We start from the raw sequence: 8,600 nt of genomic DNA on the forward strand, positions 1-8,600 counted from the left end.
TATCAAACTCCAAAATCTATCTAATTAAATTTAAATTAACCTATTTATCTATTTATTATTATGAATTTTTTAATAAAAGAAAATTGAATTAGACAAGAATTATTAATATAAAAAATACTTATTAATTGATATATAAAATAAAATAATTTTTCTAAAGCTCTACAACAAATTAACTTTTATTATGAGTTTATTAATAAAATTAAATTTAATTAGATAAGGATATATTTAAAGAAAATAAAATATTAAATGTGCAAAGAGTTTCAGTATTTCGGTATTTATTTATTTATATAAAAAAATATTTATTAATTGATATGAAAAGACTTTTTATAAAAATAAAAAAAATAAAAGAAAAAATAAAACTCTAAAATCTACCTAATAAAATTCAAATTAACCTATTTATCTATTTATTATTATGAATTTTTTTAATAAAAGTAAATCTAAAGTTTCAGTATTTATTTATTTATTTAAAAAATATTTATTAAATGTGGAATGAGTTTCAGTATTTCAGTATTTATTTATTTATATAAAAAAATATTTATTAATTGATAAGAAAAGAGTTTTTATAGAAAAAAAAAACTTCTATAAAACTCTAAAATCTACCTAATAAAATTCAAATTAACCTATTTATTATTATGAATATTTTAATAAAAGAAAACCTAATTTTTGAGTAAAATACAGAAGTTGTGCCAAGGTGTTTAAGTATTTATTTATTTATATAAAAAATATTTATTAATTGATATAATTTTTTTTTTTATCTATAGTACTATCTATTTTTATAAAATAAAAAAATATATTTATTAATTGATATGCAAAGAGTTTTTATAAAAATAAAATAAAATAAAAAATGTCAATCAAACTCTAAAATCTATCTAATAAAATTTAAGTTAATCTATTTATCTATTTATTATTATGAATTTTTTAATAAAATAAAATCTAATTAGACTAGAATTATTAATATAAAAAATGTTTATTAATTGATATATAAAATAAAATAATTTTTCTACAACTTTACCATAAATTAACTTTTATTATGAGTTTCTTAATAAAATTAAATGTAATTAAACAAGGATATATTTAAAGAAAATAAAATAATTTTTATAAAACTCTATCACAAATCACAAATTTTATTTTCAATAAAACTCTATCACAATAAATAAAGATATAATATTTAAAGAGTTTCTATAAAATTTTAACTCAAATTTTCTATTTATATATTTATTAAGTGTTTTTTAATAAAAGGAGATCTTATTAGATAAGTATTATTAATATAAATAATTATTTATTAATTGATCTAAAAAGAGTTTTCAAAAGAGTTTCTATAAAACTATATCACAAATTACCTATTTATCTATTTATTATGTGTTTTTTTAATTAAAGAAAATCTAATTAGACAAGCGTTATTAAGATAAAAAAAATATTTATTAATTAGTATAAAAAGAGGTTTGAAAAGAGTTTCTATAAAACTGTAACACAAATTACTTATTTATCTATTTATTATGAGCTTTTTAATAAAAGGAAATCTAATTAGACAAGAATTATTAATATAAAAAAATATTTATTAATTAATATAAAAAGTGTTTTTTAAATAATTTCTATTAAACTGTAATACAAATTACCTATTTATTTATTTATTATAAATAGATTTCCAGAAAATATAATAATTTCTATAAACTCTATCACAAATTATCTATTTTATTTTCTTTAAAACTCTATCACATATAACTTGTTTTTATCTATTTATTGCCAGTTTTTTTGATGAAGGAAATCTAATTAGACAACGATATATTTAAAGAAAATAAAATATTTTTTTAAAAGAGTTTATATAAAATTCTAATAAAAATTACCTATTTATGTATTTATTATGAATTTTTTAATAAAATATACTATAACTAGACAAGAATTATTAATATAAAAAATATTTAATAATTGGTATAAAAAATAAAATAAATATTCTAAAACTCTATCACAAATTATCTTTTATTAAGAGTTTTTTAATATAAAAAAATATAATTAGACAAGGATATATATATATATTTAAAGAAAATAAATAATTTATATAAAATTCTACCACAAATTACTTATTTTATTTACAATGAAACTCTATCACATTAGATAAGGATATATTTAAATAGTTTTCATAAAACTCTAACACAAATTACCAAAACTTTACCACAAATTAAGTATTTTATTTTCTTTAAAACTCTATCACATATAACATGTATTTATCTATTTATTATAAGTTTTCTAATAAAATAAAATCTAATTAAGTAAGGATATATTTAAAGAAAATAAAACAATTTCTATAACTCTATCACATTCGATAAGGATATATTTAAAGAATATATAATAATATAATAATACATATAAATAAAATATAAATGTTAAAGAATTTGAACATTTCAGTATTTATTTTTTAATATAAAAAATATTTATTAATTAATACAAAAATAGAACTCTATCACATATAAGTATATAACCCTTGTATTTATCTATTTTTTATGGGTTTTTTAATAAAAGAAAATCTAATTTTAGAAAAATATATCTTAATAGAATAAAATAATTTCTATAAAATTTTACCACAAATTACATATTTAAAGAAAATAAAATATAACCTAGGGTCTTCCAAAAACCACAAACTCCATATAATAAATTTTTATATCAATTTCACTCTAATGTATAATTAGTATAATTGAATTTCTATTTTAAAATTTAGTTAAAAATTAATATAATTGAATTTTTATTGTAAATTAAAAATTATACTAAATTTCAAATTATCTAATAAAATTCAAATTACAAATTACGTAATAAAATTCAAATTACCTAAAAAAATTTGTTACTTTGCAAAAATCAAATATTTCACTATTAAAATAAAAAATTATTATTTAATAAAAAATAAAATATACATATTTCAGTATTAATATAAAAACATAAAAAAAATTATTAATTTACGAAACTTAAACTCTATCACCAATTTTAAAATATTTCAGTATTTATTTATTAATATAAAATAAGTTTTTATTAATCAATATGAAGACAAAAATTTTATATGTTACAAAATATTCATCACGTGCATCGCACGTGCCTTTTCTTAGTATATATATATATATCTATACTATTATTAAATGTGCAAAGTGTTTCAGTATTTCAGTATTTATTTATTAATTGATATAAAATCTATAAAACTCAAAATTACCTAATATAAAATTAAAATTAATTCAAATTAACAAAATATAAAAAAAGTTTAATTCAAATTACAAAGTCCCACATTGGTTTTAAATAAAAAAAGATTACATGAAAGTCTCCTATAAAACTATAAAGCTAAAGAAATAATAATTACACCTTCTCGGTTTTTTGGCTAAGATCAAGTGTAGTACTAAATTTTTTTGGGTTAGCCTTTTGGCTAACCTTTCTTGGTTTTTTGGCTAAGATCAAGTGTAATACTACTTTCTCGGCCTTTGTGCAAAGTGTTTCAGTATTCAATATTTATTTATTAATTGATATAAATTCTATAAAACTCAAAATTACCTAATATAAAATTCAAATTAATTCAAATTAACAAAATCTAAAAAGAGTTTAATTCAAATTACAAAGTCCGACATTTGTTTTAAATAAAAAAGATTATATGAAAGCTTCTTATAAAATTATAGAGCTAAAGAAATAATAATCACACCTTCTCGGCCTTTTGGCTAAGATCAAGTGTAGTATTAAATTTTTTTGGGTCGGCCTTTTGGCTAACATTTCTTGGTCTTTTGGCTAAGATCAAGTGTAGTACTACTTTCTCGGCCTTTGTGCAAAGAATTTCAGTATTTATTTATTAATTGATATAAATTCTATAAAACTTAAAATTACCTAATAAAATTCAAATTCAAATTCAAATTCAAATTAACAAAATATAAAATAAGAAATACTGAAATTCAATAAAAGTAAATCTAAATAGAGAATGAAATATATAATTTATTTCAATAAATACATAACAATAATTCTACATCAAAATATATCAATAATTGAATTTCAATATTTCAATATATTAACTTAATTAAAGCAGAAAATGTATAACAATTAAAATAGTGACTTAATCAAATTAATTTGGAATTATGATTTTAATTATTGATTGCACTTAATTTGTATGATCATTACCAACAAATAATTTGTTTCATTATATTTATATTTTGAGTTTATCTTATTTTGAGAAAGAGTTTCTACCACATAAGAGTTTCTATCATGTACTATTTTTAGAAATAGTTTCTATCACATATTATTATTAAACTTAATTTGTGTGATCATTACCGAAAAATAATTTGTATCATCATATTTATATTTTGAGAATATCATATTTTGAGAAAAAGTTACTGTCACATACTCTATTATTAAAATTATGACTTGCACGTACAAAAAATAAAAAATAACAATGAAAATAATGTCTTAATCAAATTAATTTAGAATTATGACATGATTTTAATTATTGATTGCACTTAATTTGTATCAAAAAATTAATTCGTATAATCAAATTCATATTTAGAGTTTTTCATATATATATATTCTTGGATGTTTTGGATCTTTTTATTGAAAATTTTTAGTTGTTTTAAAACTCTTAACAATTTTTAGAATTCTTTTACTATTAAAGTTCTTGACCATTTTTTGAAATTCTCCAACTATTAAACTTGTAATTATTCTAAAAATTACCTAATATAAAATTAAAATTAATTCAAATTAACAAAATATAAAAAGAATTTAATTCAAATTACAAAGTCCCACATTGGTTTTAAGTAAAAAGGATTACATGAAAGCCTCTTATAACACTATAGAGCTAAAGAAATAATAATCACACTTTCTCAGCCTTTTGACTAAGAGATAAAGTATAGTACAAAATTTTTTTGGGTTGCATTTAATTTGTATCAAAAAATTAATTCGTATAATCAAATTCATATTTAGAGTTTTTCATATATATATTTTTATATTCTTAGCTGTTTTGGATCTTTTTATTGAAAAATTTTAGTTTTTTTAAAACTCTTAACAATTTTTAGAATTCTTTTACTATTAAAGTTCTTGACCTTTTTTTTAAAATTCTCTAACTATTAAACTTGTAATTATTCTAAAAATTACCTAATATAAAATTAAAATTAATTCAAATTAACAAAATATAAAAAAAATTTAATTCAAATTACAAAGTCTCACATTGGTTTTAAGTAAAAAGGATTACATGAAAGCCTCTTATAAAACTATAGAGTTAAAGAAATAATAATCACACCTTCTCGGCTTTTTGGCTAAGAGATAAAGTAAGGTACAAAATTTTTTTGGGTCAGCCTTTTGGCTAACCTTTCTTGTTCTTTTGGCTAAGAGATCAAGTGTAGTACTACTTTCTCGGCCTTTGTGCAAAGAGTTTCAGTATTTATTTATTAATTGATATAAATTTTATAAAACTCAAAATTACCTAATAAAATACAAAAAAATTCAAATTAACAAAATATAAAGTAAGAAATACTGAAATTCAATAAAAGTAAATCTAAATAGAGAATGCAATATATAATTTATTTTAATAAATACATAACAATAATTCTACATCAAAATATATCAATTATTTAATTTCAATATTTCAATATATTAACTTAATTAAAGCAAAAAATGTATAACAATTAAAATAGTGACTTAATCAAATTAATTTGGAATTATGATTTTAATTATTGATTTCACTTAATTTGTATGATCATTACCAACAAATAATTTGTTTCATTATATTTATATTTTGAGTTTATCTTATTTTGAGAAAGAGTTTTTACCACATAAGAGTTTCTATCATGCACTATTTTTAGAAATAGTTTCTATCACATATTATTATTAAACTTAATTTGTATGATCATTACCGAAAAATAATTTGTATCATCATATTTATATTTTGAGAATATCATATTTCGAGAAAGAGTTTTTATCACATACCCTATTATTAAAATTATGACTTCCACGTACAAAAAATAAAAAATAACAATGAAAATAATGTCTTAATCAAATTAATTTAGAATTATGACATGATTTTAATTATTGATTGCACTTAATTTGTATCAAAAAATTAATTCGTATAATCAAATTCATATTTAGAGTTTATCATTTTTTTTTTTTTTTTTAAATATTCTTGGTTGTTTTGGATCTTTTTTATTGAAAAATTTTAGTTGTTTTAAAACTCTTAACAATTTTAGAATTCTTTTACTATTAAAGTTCTTGACGATTTTTTTAAAATTCTCCAACTATTAAACTTGTAATTATTATATTTTAAAAGTCTTGGATTTCTAAAATTCTTCACACAATTAACTATTTTTTAAAATTAATACTCCGTATTATTTTGGGATGTTAATTAAACAATAAACTATTTTTTAGTTTTACTCAGTTTCAGTGTGGTTTTATAATTATAATTTATGCATTTTCTTTTTTTGTTGTAATCGTAGCATTATAAATTTTGTTGATAGGAAAGAATCCAAGTTTTTCTTCCAAAATTTCCCTTGGTAATATTCTATAAAACTCAAAACTTTAGGGTCATCAATGATTCATCTATGCGTAAACTCTAACACAAATTACCTATTTATCTATTTATTATGAGTTTTTTTACTAAAAATAAATCTAATTAGATAAAAATTATTAATATAAAAAATATTTATTAAGAATTAGTAATATAAAAAGTATTTATTAATTGATATAAAAAGAGTTTTTATAAAATAAAAAAAAACTCTATAAAACTTTAAAATCTACTTAATAAAATTCAAATTAACCTATTTATCTATTTATTATTATGAATTTTTAAATAAAATAAAATCTAATTAGACAAAAATTATTAATATAAAAATATTTATTAATTGATATATAAAGTAAAATAATTTTTTCTAAAATTCTACAACAAATTAGCTTTTATTATGAGTTTCTTAATAAAATTAAATCTAATTAGACAAGGATATATTTAAAGAAAATAAAATAATTTCTATCAAACTCTATCACAAATTACATATTTTATTTTTAATAAAACTCTATCACATTAGACAAATATATATTTAAAGAGTTTCTATAAAACTCTAACACAATTTACTTATTTATCTATTTATTATGAGTTTTTTTAATAAAAGGAAATCTAATTACACAAGCATTATTAAGATAAAAAATTATTTAATAATTGATATAAAAAGAGGTTTGAAAAAAGTTTTTATAAAACTCTAACACAAACTACCTATTTATCTATTTAATTTGATTTTTTTTTTTTTTTTTATAAAAGGAAATCTAATTAGACAAGAATTATTAATATAAAAAATATTTTTTAATTGATATAAAAAGAGTTTTTAAAGTGTTTCTATTAAAATGTAACACAAATTACCTATTTATTTATTTATTATAAATAGATTTCCAGAAAATAAAATAATTTCTATAAAACTCTAGCACAAATTATATATTTTATTTTCTTTAAAATTCTATCGCATATAACCTGTATTTATCTATTTATTATGAGTTTTTTTAATGAAATAAATCTAATCAAACAACGATATATTTAAAGAAAATAAAATATTTTTTTAAAAGAGTTTGTATAAAACTCTAATACAAATTACCTATTTATGTATTTATTATGAGTTTTTTAATAAAATAAAATATAACTAGACAATAATTATTAATATAAAAAATATTTAATAATTGATATAAAAAATAAAATAATTTTTCTAAAACTCTACCACAAATTACCTTTTATTATGAGTTTTTTTAATAAAAAAAATCTAATTAGACAAGGATATATATATATATATATATATTTAAAGAAAATAAATAATTTATATAAAATTGTACCACAAATTACCTATTTTATTTGTAATGAAACTCTATCACATTAGATAATGATATATTTAAAGAGTTTTTATAACATTCTAATATAAATTATCAAAACTTTACAACAAATTAAGTATTTTATTTTCTTTAAAACTCTATCACATATAACATGTATTTATCTATTTATTATGAGTTTTCTAATAAAAGAAAATCTAATTAAACATGGATATATTTAAACAAAATAAAACAATTTTTATAACTCTATCACATTAAATAAGGATATATTTATAGAAAATATATAATAATATAATAATACATATAAATAAAATATAAATGTTAAAGAATTTGAACATTTCAGTATTTATAATTAATATAAAAAATATTTATTAATTAATATAAAAAGAGAACTCTATCACGTATAAGTATATAACCCTTGTATTTATTTATTTATTATGAATTTTTTTAATAAAAGAAAATCTAATTTTACAAAGATATATTTAAATAAAATAAAATAATTTCTATAAAACTCTATCATAAATTACCTATTTTATTTTTCATAAACTCTATCATATTAAATAAGGATATATTTAAAGAAAATAAAATATAACCTATGATCTTCCAAAAAACACAAACTCTATATAATAAATTTTTATATCAATTTCAATCTAATATATGATTAGTATAATTGAATTTCTATTTTAAAATTTAATTAAAAATTAATATAATTGAATTTGTATTGTAAATTAAAAATTATACTAAATTTCAAATTACCTAATAAAATTCAAATTACCTAAAATAATTTGTTACTT

At 16.9% G+C, this 8,600-nt stretch overlaps 1 pseudogene; it reads left to right on the forward strand.

Moving 5' to 3' along the window:
• Nucleotides 1-3,666: 3,666 nt before the first annotated feature.
• LOC132297652 (U2 spliceosomal RNA) lies at nucleotides 3,667-3,823 on the forward strand (annotated as a pseudogene).
• The last annotated feature ends 4,777 nt before the right edge of the window (nucleotides 3,824-8,600 follow it).

The sequence above is a fragment of the Cornus florida genome, unplaced genomic scaffold (genome assembly GCF_030987335.1).
Source record: "Cornus florida cultivar Cherokee Brave unplaced genomic scaffold, ASM3098733v1 CherokeeBrave_3.0.0_Hap2_Chr02, whole genome shotgun sequence".
Taxonomy (NCBI): Eukaryota; Viridiplantae; Streptophyta; class Magnoliopsida; order Cornales; family Cornaceae; genus Cornus; species Cornus florida.